This window comes from Zophobas morio, unplaced genomic scaffold, assembly GCF_036711695.1.
Source record: "Zophobas morio isolate AGI-343-1 ecotype UQ-CSIRO unplaced genomic scaffold, CSIRO_AGI_Zmor_V1 ptg000014l, whole genome shotgun sequence".
NCBI classification, from domain to species: domain Eukaryota; kingdom Metazoa; phylum Arthropoda; class Insecta; order Coleoptera; family Tenebrionidae; genus Zophobas; species Zophobas morio.
This window is the reverse complement of record NW_026972119.1, coordinates 13883278-13903902: the sequence shown is the minus strand read 5'-3', so window position 1 is coordinate 13903902 and position 20625 is coordinate 13883278. Positions and strand designations below refer to the sequence as shown.

Here is a 20625-nt window from a genome sequence, read left to right as displayed (position 1 = left end):
TTAAAGGGCGGAGCTTAACCGCAAAATTCATATTTGTTTGAATCTCTAAAAATATTATTATAGAATCTCGGGGGTCCCGAGTGTGTTTTTTAAGATTATGAAGGAATCTCAGGGACACAAGTGTCTATTTTAAATTATTATGACACTTACGAACTTTTTATTTGAAAACCAAATTTTTTAATAATCCTAAAAATGCCATATTTCAATTGGCGATTCTGCAAAAATTGTAGAAATTTTCGAAGAAATGAACCCTAAAATAATTTCTAAGGGTTGAATTCTACAAAAACAATCCCAGCTGATACTAATAAATAAAAATATCGGTTAAAGTTAAGTGTTGTTTAAATTATACTTATATCAACACTTCGGAAAAGATATCTACCTATATCTCCTAACGGTTGTATACAAAAACAAGCTTCACCGATTTCATAATCAGGCAAGCCTATGAAACTTGTGTCTGTTTACTAAACTGTTACAACTTACGGTGGAACAAAAAACCTTATACCATAAAACTCAGACAAATGAGCTTTCGGAGATTTAAAACACCCATTTTTTCTAAATTAATTCCCTCTTTATGTTTGGAGATGAAATTTTGCCTACATAGATTGCATTCGTCGGAAAATAGGTATAAATATGCAAAATCGTCAATTAAAATACGAAACAAGGCAATAACGGTACCCTGAATGCGGGTGTAATCCCTATTATATTGTGGTACTATGGTCAGCTTTCTAATTGCGGCTTTGATGAATCAGGTAAAATATGATCAAGAACTAACGGCACTCGCACCGACTGCTTAATTTTCGCCTACGTATCACCGCATTGTTCCATTTAAAAATAATAAACTCAGCAAAATATGAAATATTTAAACCCACTTGAATTCTTATTCGCACTATAAATAATACTGACCGTTTTTTGCCTTATTATATCTGCATAAAATTTCGTTAAAACCGCCGTAATCTGAAATTCAATCAGTCCAAAAATGCCTACACGTTCCATTCGGCAACCATGAAATATCTTTTGTGTGGAGAATTTTTTCCATTTACCTGGTCTCTTTTTTGTGTTCCACCTCATTCTGCATTTGGGTTCGCCGCGTCTCTGAGTGTTGAAGTCACCGAAGTTTCTATTTTAGTACCTGGACGGTACGACTTAAAACGTTGGACAATTCTCGATCGGTTTTACTTATTAAAATAGAGGTAAATCAACTATTATTTAAGGAGGTAGACAAAACTTCTTTCTCCCCACTTACTTCACCTGATCGCCAAGAAAGCACCTGAGTCGTCAGTACTGTTGAGGTGCCGCGACCGAAGAGCGTTGGACAAGCGCGTGTGGTGTGTGGTGTATTTTGCTTGATTTTTGACGCTGTTTAGTGAAACCTTGGAATTTATAAGCTTTAAACGATCACGAGTGGGCTGTATTCATGTTAGTGACCAAGAGGTTTACCTCAGCGACCACCAATCAATTTTAGGTGAGTTCATTTTCAAAACTGTCGATTCTATTCGTATTGTCTGAAGATGCGGATATCCGAGCATTGTTAAAAGTATGAAGCATCTGTGCTATTAATTCTTGATGAAGAGAGGCTATGAACATTGTTGCTTCAGAAGCTGGCGAAGATAGTCTTCAATTCAGGTCAGGATGTGGGCAGGTTGTTATACTTATCAAAGCTCGCATTTAAAACAGAGCACTTTACAAACACGAGCTTATAAATTTTACTTCAAGTGTTGAATCAACGGGATATCATAAGACAAATTCATGGAATGTCTACCACACCCCGGTGTTGAATGTCAGAACTTTTTACGGTCGCTGGCGTGAGAAGAGATAACAGACAAAACTTGTATATTTTCATCCGATGCGACTGGCTCTTATGTTAATTCGATTTAACGTTTATGCAAGAACATGACTGATATCCAAGTGTCGCGTGCTCAAGAACTCGAAAACAACAACTTGTGTCAAAAATCCTACAACGAAACAGTTTGTTGTCTGATGTTATGCAAATCGGGTATGAAGTGACTGCAATTCGTCTCGCGTTTTTCTTCGAGATATTTTAAAATCTACATTTTATTTTTTAAGTGGCCCAGTTTTGCGGTCTTACATAAAATTATCTAAACCCAGATTTCAGTTACGAAAACTTTCTTCGTTGGCGGAATGAAACCATAAATTTTTGTCAAAACGAGTTATCGAAAATGTGTGAGCTCGAACACAATAAATTTCAGCAGATTTGTTTGATTTTTGTGACCTATAAAGTTCTTTGAGAAGAAAAGAGTGTTCATAACGGTGTATTTTTTTAAGAATGAGGTAAGAAGATATATTGCTGTTGTTAGATTTCATGATTTGATGTTTTTATAAAAAATATAGTGTAGCTTGAAAAATTTAGCAGTTTAAGTTCAAAACCATGTTGCTTAAATTAGCAATATTAATTTGATAAATAAAACTTGCTAGACTATTTGGAACAAATGTAGTATACCCATTATTGGTACAAATTAAACTACACACGTGTATTATAAACAAGATAAGAATTCGTCAAGTTCATGACTTTTGCTAAGTCGTTACTTCATTGTTTACATTATGTATAGTACTATTTTCAACACAGAATTTTTATGTTTGGACCAACGATTACAAGAAAAATAACTGCTCATCCATAAAGTTTACAATTAGCAATACATATAATTTAAAGCAATAAAAGTTGTGAGTAGGTAATGGTTATTTCTGCAGTCATTAATTTCGTTTAAAGAAAATTCAGATGAACGATAGCCAAAAACGTTTTAAACATATGTAATAAAATTTTACCATTTCAGTAAGGCATCGCAAAGCATCAGATCGGTAAAAATAGGTCAGAATCTGCATAAGGAACAAAACGCTGTAACTCATTTTGAGACCTTTTCAGAGCGTTTGTGTTTCGTATAATTTTCTTTTGTTTGTCTTGTACTGTTGACAGTTTTGTACTTAAGTCAGCTATAATCCATTTAGACCAACAAATGGTTGATTATATTTTTGAAATATTTAAGCTTCTTAACTTTTAAAATATTAGCACTATTGTATTATATTACATGCTATACAAAATAGTGAAATGAACCTCAAAATATTCAATAGATTTGTTTAATAATTTTTCGGGGTGATCGCTTTAACTTTCTCGAGATGAATAACTAAATTTTAGTTCGTTGTTGGTAATGCTTAAATTAGTAAAACCTTATCAATTGCGTAATAGCAATATAATTTTATGGTTCGAATTAATATTTTCAAGACAATCGGTTTACGTAATATTAAAGAATGCAGTCGTCTGTTAAACAATAGATAATAGATAGTATCATATCTACCGTACAGATAAAACAGGGTTCATTTACAAGATTTTGAAAGAATGCAATCAATTTTTGCTGCTTTACCATCTTATCATCTCCCGGATCATATTAACACATGTGTTTATTTTGAAGTTTCAGATTTATAGACTTGATAATATCACACATTATTGTCTACTCCGGCATACTAAATTTGCATTTTCGTAGATTATGAACTGTGACATTTGAGCAAAACATGAAATTAAACACTTGTAAAAAAATAGTTTTCTTTAACTATTAAAATTTTAATGTGTCTGTTTTATACACCTAAATTTTTCAAATAAAAAATTATACAGGGTGCTCAGAAATGGCGCACCAACTCACCGATACATTTTTAAGTTCACAAGTCCAAGTTCGAGAAAAATCATAAAAAAATTCTTACGTCAACTTGAGTCCATTAACAAAAACAAAATATCGATTTCGGTAGATAGACCAAAAAACCGGGAACAATTAGCTCCCATTGGGATTCATCCTAAACAATTTTTACGTTTTTTGTTATACTACGAAATGAATAAAATGTTGTCACTGTCTGCAAAAAAAAATTGGGTACCCGAAAATCCAGTGAATAACACTGAAGTTACTAACGTCAAAAAGTTAATTTTATAGGTTAGATCGCAACTTTAACGTAGATATTATACCGAAATAGAGATAAAATAGTCAATGAAACTCTACCTGACTTATTTACACTCGTTTTAACCTAGAGTAGAAGTTTTTAAAAAATTAAAACATACGAATATGAAACGCTTTTTGAAAAACTTCAAATTTGATAATAAACCTAAAAATCACTAAAGTCGAAGAAGGCAGGAAGACCAACACACCTAACGGGGATGTGATGAACCGTTAAAAATTACTTTAAGTTAGGCAGCAATTAAGCCATAATCTCACTATACCTTTCGTCGAACTTTACTTCTACTAAAAAAATATAATTTCAATGGCTTTAGTTTTTTTTTATTTTCAGTATTTATTTGCCTAATAAGTATTTTTGTGAATTTGTGAAATAAAATAATTTTGAAAGTGAATTTCACGACTCACAAATCTCTATAAATCACAGGAAAAACATTGTCAACTCTTATTTCTTTTTGTTTTTTTGAAAATTAGACATAGTAAAATCAGGCTGTGTACTTTTTCCTGTATTTCATTTCCGACAAAACAGTCGCCAATGCTTTTCCTACGATTTATAGAATTTTGTAAGCTGAAAACAGTGGTGAAAACCGCGTTCCGAAATTTCCATAAAAAATTGAGGTGTGGATTTATAAATATACGTGATGAAACAAAGACCAATATTTTAAGAAGATGGTGATAAACTGTAAAAAATTGCCCATGGATTATATCGAGAAAACTGTGGACATGTTATTTTTTTTTTAATTTTTAATTTCATAACGATAATTCTGTTAATAAATGAAAAAGTAAAAAGATATTCGGCGATTACGACTGAAGCATTTTACAACGGATCTCTCATAAAGTTTAATAAATACAAGCACCAGCATGTTTTCCACCAGTTAGATGAGCCACGTGTCGTAGTGAAATAATTTCAATTTATTACTCGTACAATAGGGGAAGGACTTGTCAGGCAAGTAAATTTACGGCCACCATTGTGCCAAACTCATAAAAATTACCGCAAGTTGATAGCAATTAGAGACTTTACTTTTTAAAAAGCCTCAGTTGTTTTATATTCATTGTCCATTTTTCCAAAGTACTTTTTGTGAAATCGATTTTTGTATTTTTAAAATTTTGTTGAAATTTTTCATCACGTATTTTTAAAAATCAATACCTCAGTAATATTTGGAAATTTCGGAATGCCGTTTTCACCACGGTTTTCATCTTACAGAAAAAACTCTATAATATAAACATTCGCGAGTTTTTTTTTTTATCGGAAATGAGATAAGTTGTGTCGAAGGAGTTTTGACGCTGAAAACATTGATAAAAATCGCGTTCCGGAATTTCCATAAGTAAATGAAATATTGGTTGTTCAGTCTTATCTTGGCAAGTACTAGGCCCGCCCACCCACCCTCTATTTTCTTAGAGGTGATGTGATTTTCCAGTCTGGAAAATTTTAAACTTGGAAAAAAATGAAAAATTGTAGAATTCAAAAATTCAAGCAAAAAGTCGAGGCGAGGGAAGTTCTGTCGAAATAATCTTCAACCAATTTTTTTAATAACACGTGGGCAATTTTTTATTTAATCAATAATATTATATGGACAAAAACGGGGGATCTATTTTCATTTTCTATATCGTGTAAAACGTCTAGACAACCTGAAATTAACCATTAGGGATTGAATTCTGAAAAAAACACTAGGGGCCCCCAAAGAGGTGGGCGGAGCTGAGTTTAGATTTTTCTAAAGAGTTTTATAAGCAAACAGTCGCCCCGCTCACCGACCCCCTCTTCATTCCAATGACTGCTCTTAATATTATTCATTCTTATCTTGGCCAGTACTAGGCCCGCCCACCCACCCTCCGTTTTCTTAGAGGGTACGTGATTTGCCAAAATTAGTTTTATCTTAGCATGATGAAAAATTTCACCAAAATTTTTAATTTGTGGACACATTAATTTAATGTTTAAACCGCAGGGTGAAGGCGATTAAATAATAACCGCACTATATCTTTCGTCGAACTTTACTTCTACTTATTAAAAAATATATTCATATAATTTCAAGAGTTTCAGTTTTTTTTTCATTTTCTGTACTAATTTGTCAAGGTATTTTTTGTGAATTAAATTTATTTTAGTCTTCTTAAAATTCTAGTGAAAATTTCGTCATTTATCTTTAAAAATCAAATTTACAATTATTTATGGATATTTCGGAACGCGGTTTTCACCAGAGTTTTCATCTTATTAAGAAAAACTATAAATCAACCAAAAACATTGCTGACTCTTTTTGTCAGAAATGAGATAGGTTGTTTCGAAGAAGGTATTTTTACCGTATCTCATTTCCGACAGAAAAACTCGACAAAGGTTTTTCTACGTGTTTTGCAAACTGAAAACAGTGGGAAAACCGCGTTCAGAAATTTCCATTAATATATAGATATAGGTTTTTAAAGATATCCGATAAAAATTTCTCCAAAATTTTAAAAAGGTGATGATAAACTCTTTGCACTATATGCAGAAATTTGTGAACACGCCAATTTAAAGTTTAAGCCGTAGCAATTAAGCGATAACCGCACTATATCTTTCGTCGAACTTTACTTCTACTTATTAAAAAATGTGGATATAATTTCAAAAGTTTAATTTTTGTTTTCATTTTCCGTGTTTATTTGTGAAAGCATTTTTTGTGAATATGCGAAATCAAATTTAGTTTCGTCTTCTTAAAATTTTGGTGAAAATTTCATCATGTATCTTTAAAAATCAAATTCTCAATTATTTATGGATATTTCGGAAAGCGGTTTGCACCAGGGTTTTCATCTTATTAGAAAAACTCTATAAATCGTACCAAGAATATTATAAATTTTTACGGTATCTCATTTTTGACAGAAAAATTCGACAATGTTTTTCCTACGAGATTTGTAATCTGAAAATCGCGGTTCGGAATTTCCAGTAATAAATGAGACATAGGTTTTTAAAGATATCGGATGAAGAATTTTAACATAAATTTAAAAAGATGATGATAAACTGTCTACATTATACCGGGTGTCTGAAAAATGGTGATTAACTAGCCCCGCCCACCCACTCCCTCTTTTCTTAGAGGGTATGTCATTTGCCAAAGACAGTCTTATAATAGCAGTTACTACTCAATTATTTTTGGAAATTTCGGAACGGCGTTTTCACCACTGTTTTCGTTATAAAAAAAATATATAAATTGTACCGAAAAGATTGTCGACTTTTTTGTCGGAAATGAGCAGAAAATTATATTGAAGAAGGTATTAAAAAGTCAACAACATTTTTCCTAGGAGTTTTGGAAGCTGAAAACAGTGATGAAGTTCGCGTTCCGAAATTTCCATAAATAAATGAGACATTGGCTTTTAAAAATAACTGATGAAAAATTTCACCACAATTTTAAGAATATGGTGATAAATTGTTTGCATTATATAGAGAAATTTGTGGACACGTTAATTTAAAGTTTAAACAATAAATGCACGGTATCTTTCGTCGAGCTTTACTTCTATCAAAAAATTTTGATAATTTCAAGATCGTCAGTTTTTAGTTTGCAGTATTAATTCGTGTAAGCATTTTGTGAATTCTAATTTATTTTACATTTTCTGAAGATCTACTATCTATTGCAATAAGTGACTGAAAATAATTATTCACGATTCACACAATGCATTGTAAAGATTTTAAACAAAAGATTTCAGAAGATTGCATATAAATACTTTCCCAATGACTTGTGATTTTTTTATAAGAAGAAATAAAAAATAATAATAATAATAACTCTTTTACTTACTTGATTTCGTAACATAAGTAATGATATTTGGCATTCGCCTACCTGTGTTTAAAAATGTAAGAGGTTAGAAGTCATACTTTCCACGTTTGGCAAACTTTCAGTTGTTTCAAGCTTTAATTATACCTATCTACTTTTAATGAATTAAAATTTTAATGTCTATTATAAAATTGTAAATTACTGAATAAGCACGTTTTCAGTTATCCATCGCCACATCGCAGGTTTACGTAAAGTGTTAGATAACTATATTTTTATTTATAACAATTCCTGCGTAATTTTTTTTATGTTTATGCTTGACAAGTTCGAACTCTAAATCTGTAACAGAAACTCAAAGCTCTCAGATAAATGCACATGAAGGTTTTAAATTAATACACTCATCGGTTTATCCATCCTTTAATTCTGTTTGTCAGCATACAAAAAATAAAACGTGCTCTCTAGCTTTACAAAACATCACCATCCATATTTAATTCTTACGTTATCGGCGAATAAAACGCTCGTAAATTCCAAAATCATTACAAAAACAGCATCGTTTCTAAGTAAACCAAACCCGTTCCACTGGCGTCAAAATCGCCAATTTGCGAATAAAACCTGCCGCATTCAATAAAATCCGGAATACCGACCACATTACCCACTATTTACAAAATCGGAATAGTAATAAGTTCGTCGCGTCACGAGCCGCCTGCCAACGGTACGTCTTTCCATCTCCATATACAAAGCCGGAAGAAAGAATTTAACCGTCTTGGTTATTAAGTACCAAAGTACAATTAAAGTATTTCCGTCATGTTTATACAATTTCTGAATAACAACGTCGTAACGGTGTTATATTTGACGAGGAACTAGCGGTGACTCTAATGCTCGATCAAGCGACGAACCAACCCTAATGCAGTAATTGCAACCGGAGCATATTAGATTTATTAAAGCACCTAAAACTCATGTTGTAATGAAGAAATGGCCGGAATAACCGTTGCTTGTGCCACAATTCGCAATGGTTAACACGAATTTGCGCTCAGCTAACGATTAATGGACATGCTAACGCTAACAATGCAATCGGGCTGTGCAAATGAGAAACGGGAATAATAATCGTGTGACGATTATAAATAATCGAAACGGTACGGGTTCTTGCTTGCTATTGTTGACATTCGAGGTAAATCAGGGAAAATTGCAGTCAAGCAGCGCGGATGCGTTTGCTGTGGAAAGGTAGCCTGTCGTACTACATTATTACGCTGCGAAATTTAAATCGGACTTGTATGCTGGCTTATATTACGAGCTGGTTAAATCATCTTTTTATGTAATATTTGAAGAAGACTCGTGTAAAACACGTCTAGGTATTTACGCAAGGTGAATGATGTGATTCCGGAAAAATTCTTCGCCACCTTTCACTTTATTCTGAATGAATTCATACAGAAATGAGTAAAGGCGATGATTTTTTCGAAGGATAGTATTGATTAGTCATGGCGGTTTTATCGAACAGGATTACACTGCAAGATAAATGTAGTAAAGTTTAATTAGGTTGGTGATACTTTCATCAGTTCTGTGAACATCTTATGTCATTATAAAATATGTATTTTTTGTTAAATTGCAAACTTTGAATCATTAAGTTAGATCATTACTGGAATAAGACTTCTGTTCTTCGTGACTTTACATTGCTATCAGAAAACCAATCGCGGCTGCTAAAGCGGAAACAAAAATATACTTTCACACGGAAAAAAAAGTTTGCTTAGAATGGTAATCGATTGATTTCCAAATGGATTATCATCAGTTGTTTAAAACCCATTAAATAAAAATCGTCGGTGTTTAGCAACAATAGAGAAAACGGAGAAAAAATTGGATTACCATATTTTTTGCAGGGGGAAAATGTGAGAGTACTCATTTACTTGTACTGCGTAAAATCTAAAACAACACTTTCGAAATATTTTTCTTATTTTTTTAAACAAAATTTACTAAAGGAAACTGGTTAAAAAAATCTGTATATCTAGTTTATCAAAATAACTTTCGTGGAATACTTCCTTTGGCTGTCATTCGAGAAGTAAAACGGTATAGTAAGTCTTTATTTTTGTGAAGATTTTTTTATCGACACGGTACGGTGTATTAAACTGTGTAGTCTGTTTTAATTTCAAAGTTGTTCTTTTTTCGTTAATAACTTTTTCAGTGACTAAACTAAAATATTTTTGTATAATTCTTATTTACATTTTATAAAATAACACACTCCTGTACTTGTGGTTTATGAATCCGTCTTAATTTTTGTCATAATTACTTTACAAAAAATCGTATGCAATATTTCGTCATGAGTATCACATAGGTGATATTTGGGTTAATGCATAATGGACTCCCGGAAGTGTGGAAATTTCGGTGCCTTGAGCTCTGCTCGCGTTGATTCGAATCCCATCCTCGTCGACATTTTTTCGAATGCAATGAATTTGAATGTTTGACTGTACATACTGGGGAAGTCCTGTCTTTTTTTGGATCAATCTTTGAATCCATTTGGAAAACATTCAAATAGCCGTTTGCCGGAAATAAAAATAACATTTTATTTCCTGCAAACGGCTATTTTAATGTTTTCTTGCATAGTAACTTATTTAAATTTTTGTGGTTCATGAATTCGCCTCCAAATTGCACAATAATGTTTTATGCCAATGTAAGAGCCAAAAAAAAAAAAAAGTCGAGAAGTCGTTTCGTTGAGTCGGAAAAGCGTCGACCTAATGACATGAACATACCCGATTCGACTTTCTCATTTTTTTTCTTACTCTGCGACTGAGACTGCGCAACAATTTTTTTTTTTCGCGAAATCAAATTTTATATTTTTTCGAAGAAGATGGATTTATTAGACTGTACTTCAGAGGTATGCCAATGTCTGTCTAAATAACCTTAGATCAATTTTTTGAATATAGTTATTAACACCGTAAGAATAACTTGACTTAATGATCTCCTAAGCGTTTGAAAATTGTCAAACTATTAAGATTTTGGTATTTAGGTATTACTCAACAGATATTTCTGGTTTCGACGACTAATAGCATTCTGAGTCAGAAGCTACAAAATTACAGAAATTAATCTTCATGTTCCAGTTCCCGAAACTTTTCTCTCTCATTTGTAATGCATGTTAGAGTGAATTTAAAAAAAAATTCTTTAATAATTTGTACTCCCTTAACATACTCTTTTATACTTTCTCAACATTGCATGGCCCCTAGAGTACAAAAAATAGGTCCCCCGTTTCCGTCTATCTGTCCGTCCGTCTGTCTGTCTGCCATCTGTCCATTTTAAAATTGCAAAACCGAATGTTCTGAAATCTTGCAACCGTTTTAAGGTTATTGTAAGCACGATAAATCGTTAATCAACATTTTTTTGTTTACGTCCCCCGAAAAAAGTGATAACGTCATTTTACAATTTTGTAAAATTAGATAGGTAGTGTCGATTTTTTACCCTGGCAATCAGACTTTTGGAAAAAAATCAAAATTGTATAACAATATTTTACTATTTAACTTTGAAAGTGCAAAAACCGAATACTTTGATATCGTGGCAATATTTTAAGGTTATTGGAAGCATGGTAAATCATTAATCAAAATTTGTTTGTCATCTTCAATTTTGCCAAATAAATGTTCTTCAAATTTGTTTTTTGAGAAAAAACTGAGTGATGTGATTAATTAATTAATCAGCCCTCTCCTCTGCGTTGAGGAGACAAAATAATTCAAATTTCATTTTCTTTTGACCGCTGGTGATTGAAATCTGAACGTGCTAATAGTCGAATTATTTCGAACTAAAAACATAAACAGTCGAAGTTAAGCATACGAGTGTACTCAAGAATATCTAATTATATTTTTCCCCTTGGTTATCTGTCATAACTTACCAGAATTCTTATATTATGGTAGAAAATAACAAAATAGAACTGCCAATAGGACCACATTTCAAAAAAATTAAATCAGCAAGTGAAAATTGAAAAAAATATCAGTTTTGATATATAATTTACCACTTAAGATAACTGTGTCCATTACATCTATTTTCAAAATTTTGAAGAAATTAGGCGAATCATTTTTTAAAGAAGTAGTAAAATATAGGATGAGTCACTAATTATTACGAACAGAAAAAAGTCAAGAGTTAAAGTTCTGTGGTTTTTACAGAACCATACAGTAAAATTATTTTCTACTATACAGAGTGTTCTGTTTTTGAGGTGTAACACACAACCTAATTGTTTAAAAAGTAATACCGTATACATTTTTACATATTTTGATTAAGCTCCTTTTGGGCTTTGTAATTGCAACCACAGTTTATTTTTGAAATTCCCATGCGACGTTGCCACGTTATTCTAATTTTCTTAAAATTTTTCAACAATGGTTTCATAAAAAAAAACGCAATAGGGTTATTTTTAAAATTTGGGTTAGAGGGATAAATAATAAAATAATTATTACAGTTATCAAACATCTATATTTCGGTTTTTTCAAATAGAACACCCTGTATTTTCCCAACGGATCAATATATGCTCAACTTCGACTGTTCATGTTTATGCTTCGAAATCAAATTAATGTTGATTGATTTTTTCTTCTCAAAACAGAGTAATAATAATTACCTATTATTAAATATAGGCGGGTGCGATATTACTGTATTCTTACATTTTCGAAACAATAGGGTAAATTGTTCTTGATTTGATAAAAAAAATTAAGCACGTTAGCTGCACGTTATACTGCTTCACGTGCTAGTCGTACTAGGTGTCTAAAAGACAAGACGGTTTAAAAAGATATAATAATAATAATAATAATAATACAGAAAATTAAGGTAGATTCGTAAACCACAAGTATAGGAATATATTATTTCACACAATTTAGTTGATGTTAATTACGCAAAATGATGAGCGGACGTCATCAAATGGTAACGATTAGCCAAATTTTGTGTTTTACCACCTACATGATATTCCTAAGATACGTACAAAATTTGACCACAATCGGTCCGATAATTTCGGAGTTTAGTAAAAATCAATGTAGTAGACGACAGATACACGGAAACGGGAGACAATTTTTTTCGTATTCTAAAGTATCAAGTAGTCCGACTCGATTGCAATACTTCCTTCGTTTACGCTGGGGAAGTTAAAATTTAACAAAATTTGAATAACGTGGTAACGTTTGATCAGAATTTCAAAAATAAACTATAGATACACAGTGTATACGAAAAAGCTTATAACAATATGTAAAAATGTGTTAAATTTACAAGAGGACTTTTTTTACTTGATATTTTATAGGAAAAAGTCAAAGGAATAAAAATTTTCGCATGACGTAAAACAAGTGTTGCACCTACAAGAACTTTTTTCTTGTTTATTTAAACACATGGTATGCTTTTGTTGTTGTAATTGCAGACTTATTTACATTAAGCATTAAGCGAAGCTACAATTTTTAATCTTTTGATATTTTTTTAGCAAATCAATATTTTTTTTGTAAATTCAATTCATGGACATACTGTAGAATGTTATATTAAAAAAAGAAGCTAAGTTGAACGCTATGCCTCAAAAACAAACCACCCTGTATAGTCAAACATAATTTTAATATGTGTATGCTATTCAAAGAACCGTACAACAGCACGCGTATTGACTCACCCTGTATATTTAATATAAATGTGAATATATTTTTTAACAATAACTATTTATTTAATTTAACCGTTTTAACCGTTTGTCATGAATAAATGAATTTTATTCAGTCAACCTAGTATCTTATGAAATTTTTGCAATTTCTGCAACATAAAATTTAAAACAAAATTTACTTGAAAAAATAGTTTTAAATGACAACGTCAATATTTGTAGAGTAGAAAATTTTTGACTGGCGTTCAATTAATCTTAATGTTTGCGTAACTTCAAATTTTAAATAATTTGAAAGTTTCAGATTTGCTAGTTTTTTTGGAACTATTTATATAATAAACCCATCAATTTCCACTTTTTGAGTGAAAATTACGACTTGAAGTTTTGTGTTTTTTTTTAATCGACAATTTTACTTTTTTATAATCCATTAATTCGTCTCAAACAAAACGTAAACTGTCGGATACTAAGACGCAGATCCGTATATCTACGCCTTCCCTGCCTAATATTTACACAGTGAGGTATAAAAATATTTACTTAAAGATATTGGCACCTGTTTTCTAAAATATATTTATTTAGTTAAAACGGTAACCATTTTTTCTGTGGGTTTGGTTGTATAAATACAATCGGAAAATAAATTTAAACATCAAATATTTTCTTATATATAATCTAATAGATTAACGCTCACTTAATACTTCCAGTTATTTCCATTTCTGTAGTATGTAGTGATATAATAAAAATTATTTGACTTGTAGGTGGGATAATTTTTCCTCGCTAAACTTTCCGATTCCTAAGTACTTTGTTTTTTGCACTTCTTTATTTAACAAAGACCCTCATCTGTGTTGAATCTCATCTCAAGAGAAAGCTCCTTACATAGATAAACTGATCATAATAACACTAAATGCAAACTAATCTGAAAGCAAAGAGCTGTCAATAAAAGAAGCACAAACTGAAAAGATCGCAACTCAATACACTGCGATAAAAACTCGTTTGTAGCTCACTTCTTCAACACCAAGTACAATGTTGTGATATTTTTTAAACCAAAATTGGGGCTGCAAAATACGCCAATTGAAAACTCTTCAAACTTCAAACTCTTTCTCACATTATGATTTAAAAGAATGGTAATTGTTCGGTGATTTCTCAAGTCGCGACCATCACTGTTTATGTAAGCTTATCCTGGTTCCCATCTACAAATTGCTCTCACAGAGCGCAAATATTATATGTAACAATCACTTTTATTAACCGCGCACTCCTTCCCGGTGTTACATCACTGAAATTTCAATATCCCTAAACAAAAAAATATTCTAGATCGCTAGAATCCAGCAGGACAATTCGATTTTCACGATACACTTTCACTATTGTCTTCATCTTTTCTTCAAATCATGGGCATTGTTTACAGGCCGTCGCTGATTTTTGTCTGGTCAGTATGGTTGTTCCGCTTCAGTTCCAACTGGTTCTGCATGCGTTCGCAGACTTCTCTTTCAGAATACATTTCTTCATACATGGTCACTAGACTATGACTGTTTCGATTAAAAACTGAAGTATCTATTAACAGAAAACCGATTCTTAGCCGGCTCGGGCACGATGGGTTTAGCTGGAAAAGAAAAGTAGAAAAGCATGGGTGAGGACTATTATTTGTTGGAAGCGCGTCCCGCACATTCCCACTACCTGAAATATGCCACATCAGGCAAAGTGCAGGTAGATCCGGCTCGTGAAGAGCAATCATCTGACCCACTGACATGTTGGATGAGTCAAAGCACTGCTCTCGGATTATCGATCAAAAATTCGCTTGCTCACACACCGAAAAAACGCTCGGCGTCTAATCAAATAACCGTAAAAAATGTTTTCGTTTAATAATAATGACATTAGCAACAGGTATCTTAATAATGATATACTCAAGTCGCTTGATTAATTTATTGTGTCTATATCATGTTCTAAAACTTATTTAAAGTAAATATTCACTATTTCCCGGACTCTACTATAAAAAATTTCACACTTTCTTTAAGTTGTGCACAAAAAATAAAGTTGTCACTAAAATCAGCAAAAGGATTAATTAAAAAAAATCGTATTCGTGTCTCTAGTTGTATTAATTTTTTTTCAATTGTTTTATATTATGAATACACGTGTTGCAGATAAATAATGTTAAATAAATTATAAATTTTAATGATCGTAAAAATTATTGATATTGAAATTGAAAATTAGCATACAGGTTTATTTAAAAAAAACACAAGCACTAGACTTTCTTGTTGAGGCGAATTTAGAAGGTCTGGTGTTGAAACGGAAGCCAAATTTCAAGCTTACCACCGACCGTAATTATATAGGAATGTTAAAAATTGGAACGCATATTGGTATGTTACGCTGGTCGACAGAGAAATTGCCACAAAATATGGCCAGTCGCTAAGTATTAAAAAGTTTAGTGAAAAAATGTCCAAAAACTTTAGAAAATAAATAATAGATAACACATCTGGTTTAATTAGCTTTTAAAAGTATGTTGGAGGTACATCTCGCCATGAAACCCCAGCGGTTAAATAAACATCAAACAGACGCTTTCGACTTCTATTTTTGAAAAATTTTTTATGGTTGATGCTTAAAGTATATTCAAAAAACGAGTGCGAAAAAAGTATGAATATTAGCATGCAAGAAATTGCTTAGTTTTTAGAGATTTACATAACCATGCGTGTTGCAAATTACCCCAGTATTAATGATCGAAGATAATTCACTGGAAGCACTGAGGTTATTAAAGTTTGCGTTTCTCGGGAATTACAAAAAGATAAAATTGTTAAATGGGGTCGTAGAAAAAAATTTAACCGACAAATTGACTTATTTTTCTTTTTTAAAAAATGTATGGGAGTTTTGATTTTTTCTGTACATAATTTACAGAAGAAGAGATACACTGAGGAGGCACAGAGTGGGAGTTCTGACATTGTTTTCATGCTGTCAATAATTTAAATACTGTAAATTTTAAATTACAACACCTACACCAAGCCCAGTTTAGTATAATATTTTGTGGTTGAATTATTAACGAATCATGAAACTGGTTTGGATTTGTAATTTTGATGGACCAGTATTCAACAAAGATAAAAATATTAAATATAAACAACTTGATACATGAAAAAGTATTTTTTTGTTTGTGTCGTTTAAGTTTAAAGCAATTTTTTATTATTTTTGGTCTGGAAAATGTTCCGATCAACATTTCAGAAAGATCATGTATGTCAATTCCGACACGCGTAGTACACATGCACTACTACTTATAAAAAATATGGATAATACTAGTTATGGTAAAAAAAGTGTCTCATGGGCCAATCGAACCAGTGACCTTCGTGTTTTTATGACGCAGCCACAGAGTTCACCACATGTCAGTATTCGTCCAATGGTATAAAATGTGATGTTGCGAAAGAAAATCTAGATGGCCTGGGTAAAAAATCAAGGTTGATTCATAAACCCATATATAGTTTTTAAAACATGTAAATCAGGGAAAAATCAGGGAAAATTGCTTTACGTGAAAGAACCATGGAGCCAAATTTAAAAAGATATGCTCATGCCAAATAAGAAATAAAATTGCAACATCAATTTTTTTAAACCAAATTTGATTGATCAAGAAATTAGGATTACGTAGAAAACATTTAGATATCTTTATCATTCTCAGTCAGTAAAAATTAATTAAAAAATTGGTCGAAGGTTATTTCAACAGAACTCCCCTCGCCTATAAAATACAGGTGAACAAATAGGTTTCTTCTAAAAATTATAAAATCTAATCTTTTGAATTATATGTTTTAATTAGGTGAACGCTATAAGTTAAAATAAAAATATGTGTGAATTTTTAACGCACAAGTAAAGGAGCATGTTATGTGTATGTTTCAAGTGAGTTTCTCCGAACAAAATTTCGTAATGATGTCACCAACATTTTATCAAAAAACGTGTTTCAATTTGAGTAGGTACAGTCTAATACTAATAATAATAGTACTGTATACTAACATTTTCTGGACAATAAGGTGACTCGTTCTTGATTTGATAAAAAAATCTATTTCCTAATTTTGTGTCACCCTCTATAAGTAATATTAAAAACTATGAATCCATTGATAAACCGCAAGTAACGAGTTTTAGAAAAAAACCAATTTTTTAAGCAGATAAATTTTGATTACGAATTCACCATGCTTACGAATGTAACATATTTGTAGATATCAGAGCATTGTTATTCAATTTTGATTTTTCCCAATAATCTGGATGTCTAGGGTAAACTCTCAGCACGGATTCATAAACCACAAACAGAGAAATACGTTATTTTATAAAATTTAAATTTTATTAACTATGTTAAATTTTGGAGGTACCGTCATTTTGGTGAGGATGATTAGATAATTTTTGATTAGCGTATTACCATCCAAACGATATTTCTAACATACAAAATTTGACAACAATTGGTCCAGTAGTTTCGGAGATTATCTGTTTAATAAAAATTGACACAGACGACAGACAGACAGATAGACAAACAGACGGAAACGGAAGACCTATTTTTTCGTACTCTAGGGGTCATAAAATGTCGAGAAATCCTGAAACCAGAGATTCGTCACCGGCCCTATTACAGTAGCTTACGCGCATGAAGTAAAAATTGAACTATTTTCGACAGGCAGTAAAGAAATGTAGTAGTTCACGATTTTTGACATTAAAGTTTAGTAATAGTTGTATTTGCTATGTTTTAAATTACGTTTCTCTATTCAAGCTAAAAACAATGGCGTTTACGGCATTTCAATTTTTCTATCCAATCCCAGCTTTTGTGGCAGCCTTTTGTCTATGATCCTGTATATCTCTTATACCTAGAAAAAACTCCAGAAGTCATGAAAAACAAATCTTATTTCATTTTGAGGGGAATGCAAATTTAAAACACTTGCTATAATAGAAATATATAATACAAGCAATCAAATCAAGTTGCTTAGAAAAAACAATACATATAATACCAATCACAGTGTAGGAAAAAAAAAGTGGCCCATGAGATAGTATATTCGTATAAATCGCTAGCATACAACTGTGTTTACCAAGCAAAATCTGGCATGATAAGACAAATTTTGGTTAGCGTTTTACATCAATATGATATATGTACTTAAAATACATAGAAAAATGTTCAACAATCGATCCAGTAGTTTCGAAGATTATCTACCAAAAACAAATCGAGACAAACAGAAAGACGATAGATCATATACAGACAGAAACCGGGAGACCTACTGTTCGAACACATTTAAATAAATGGCTACTTTCATGTTTTCTTGACGTTTCATCACCCATAGCGTACAAAAAAATTGGTCTTCTCTTTGTGTCTGTGTCAATTTTTGTTAAATAGATAATCTCCGAAACTACTGGACCGGTTCCTGACAAATTTTATATATACTTTAGGAATATGGTGAATATGGTAAAACGGTAACCAAAATGTGTCAAAAGCGTCCCTTCAAAATTTTTTGTAGCAAATAAGAATTATAAAAAAAATAACGTACTGCTATACTTGTGGTTTATGAATCCGCTTTGAAATTTTTCCAGAGGCATCCAAAGTTTTGCAAAAAAAAAAAATTAAAATTCTACATCATTTGTACTAATAAGAAGCGGAACTCACAAGGATATTCGATTCACTCGTGGATGTTTTTGTTTCTTACACTGTTACTGCTCTTATCTATATTTTTTAATCTATAGAGATTATCACAAATAAAATTTCGCAATATCAAAATTTATACTTTTTCAAAATTTTTGTCAATTGTATTTTTGTACAAGTGATTTAGCACCTTGATGAAATGTAAATAATGTCTGAGACACCAACATTTATGTAATTTGGAACTTCGTGGTTTTTGTGTCAAATTTGTGCCAAATTTCAAAACTTATTTTTTTAAATAATTGGAATATTTCTGTGGAATAAGCAAAAAAAAGTATACCTATAATGTGAGAACTGCAAAATTGACAAGTCCTCTACTTTTTCAAGTAGCGCAGAATAGGAAAAATTAGTGGAAGATTATTTCGACAGAACTTTTCTCGTCTCTGAAATACAATAATGCAAATCCAACTTTTTCGAAAAATTTTAAAATTTGATTATGTGAATTATACTTTTTGTATGAGAATCCTTATAAGTTAAAATAAAGATATCTATGTAACGTAAAACTAAACATAAAAAAACATCCACAATTTTCGGGAAAACGGAGTAAGCCGTTCCCGATTTATTCAATAAAATAAATTGACTCATTCACTAATATTTATGAGTCACCCTGTATAAGAAATGTAAAACTTTTAATGCAGTGATCAATCACATGTATAAATTCTCACATTTGGCAGATTTTGGATAGGATTTATTCAGCAAAATTTTGAGATGACGATAATTACGATAACTTTAAAATATTTACAAGATTTCAGAGCAATCGGTTTTGTAGTTTCAAAGTAATAATGCAAAATGTTGTTATTCAGTTCTGAATTTTTTTCAAAAATTCTTGATGTCTAGGGTAAAAATTTGACACGGATTCATATACCACAAGTGCAGGAGTATCTTATTTTAATAAATTAACAGACAGACAGAGAGACGGAAACGGGAGACCAATCTTTTCGTAAAAATGAGACGCTTCCTGTTAAAACTGTTAAATTAAATTAAATCAAACGCATTATCACGTAACCTTCGAAAAATTTAAATAGAAACGGGAACATTAGGACACCCGGTGTATTCGTATTTGTCCATATTGTTTTCTGCTAATTTTCTGAGTGCTACAAAGGTCTTCGATAATTTTTATTCAACAGCAAATACCGTCGTAGCATCGCATAACTTAGTGGTAATAAGTTAGTGAAACAAAGTACTTTCAAACAAAACCAGCAAGCAGCAATAAATTCGAAATATAATTGACTGTATATTCTCTGAGAGAATACAAATTCACACCCACATAACTAACTGTAGTCGTTATATTTCAAACCATGAAAAGTTTTTGTGTTTGAATTTGCCACAAACCACACTAAACAGTACTGTGGTTGTAATATAAACTAAGTATATCTTGTTTGAACTAGAATTGCGCCAAGACCTCATAAACTTTGCTCGATATATTACTCCACGTTCTTGAAAATGTGTAACTTGTTGTGGAAACAAAATAAACACAGCTTAGTTCAATTCGGTACTATTAATATCAAAATTTGGACAGTTTTCCTTAAATAGAAAAAGTGTTCAACAACAAGGAAGCGAAAAAACAATAAACTGAGCATCCCACTTAACTAAATTTCCGCTTCCAAAAACATGTAATTACTGAGTACCATATTTATTCAACCTTCATATCGCATTTTGCTGGACGCAACATCTTGTGATTACAATAATTGCATGCTCAATGGCAAAGTCAAAATTCAACTAATTAATCATTCGCAGACAATTAAT

The 20625-nt window shown here is 31.6% G+C and overlaps 1 protein-coding gene across 3 annotated transcripts in view; it reads left to right on the top strand.

The window, feature by feature from the left end:
• Nucleotides 1-1216: 1216 nt before the first annotated feature.
• The window catches only part of LOC135128565 (sushi, von Willebrand factor type A, EGF and pentraxin domain-containing protein 1), a 62254-nt gene continuing 42845 nt past the window's right edge, over nucleotides 1217-20625 (top strand). For 2 of the 3 annotated variants that reach the window (XM_064055452.1, XM_064055451.1), the window contains exon 1: nucleotides 1217-1462. The gene's annotated coding sequence lies outside the window, so the exon portion shown is untranslated. The remainder of the gene's footprint in view (nucleotides 1463-20625) is intronic. The other variant, XM_064055450.1, reaches the window with a different exon arrangement.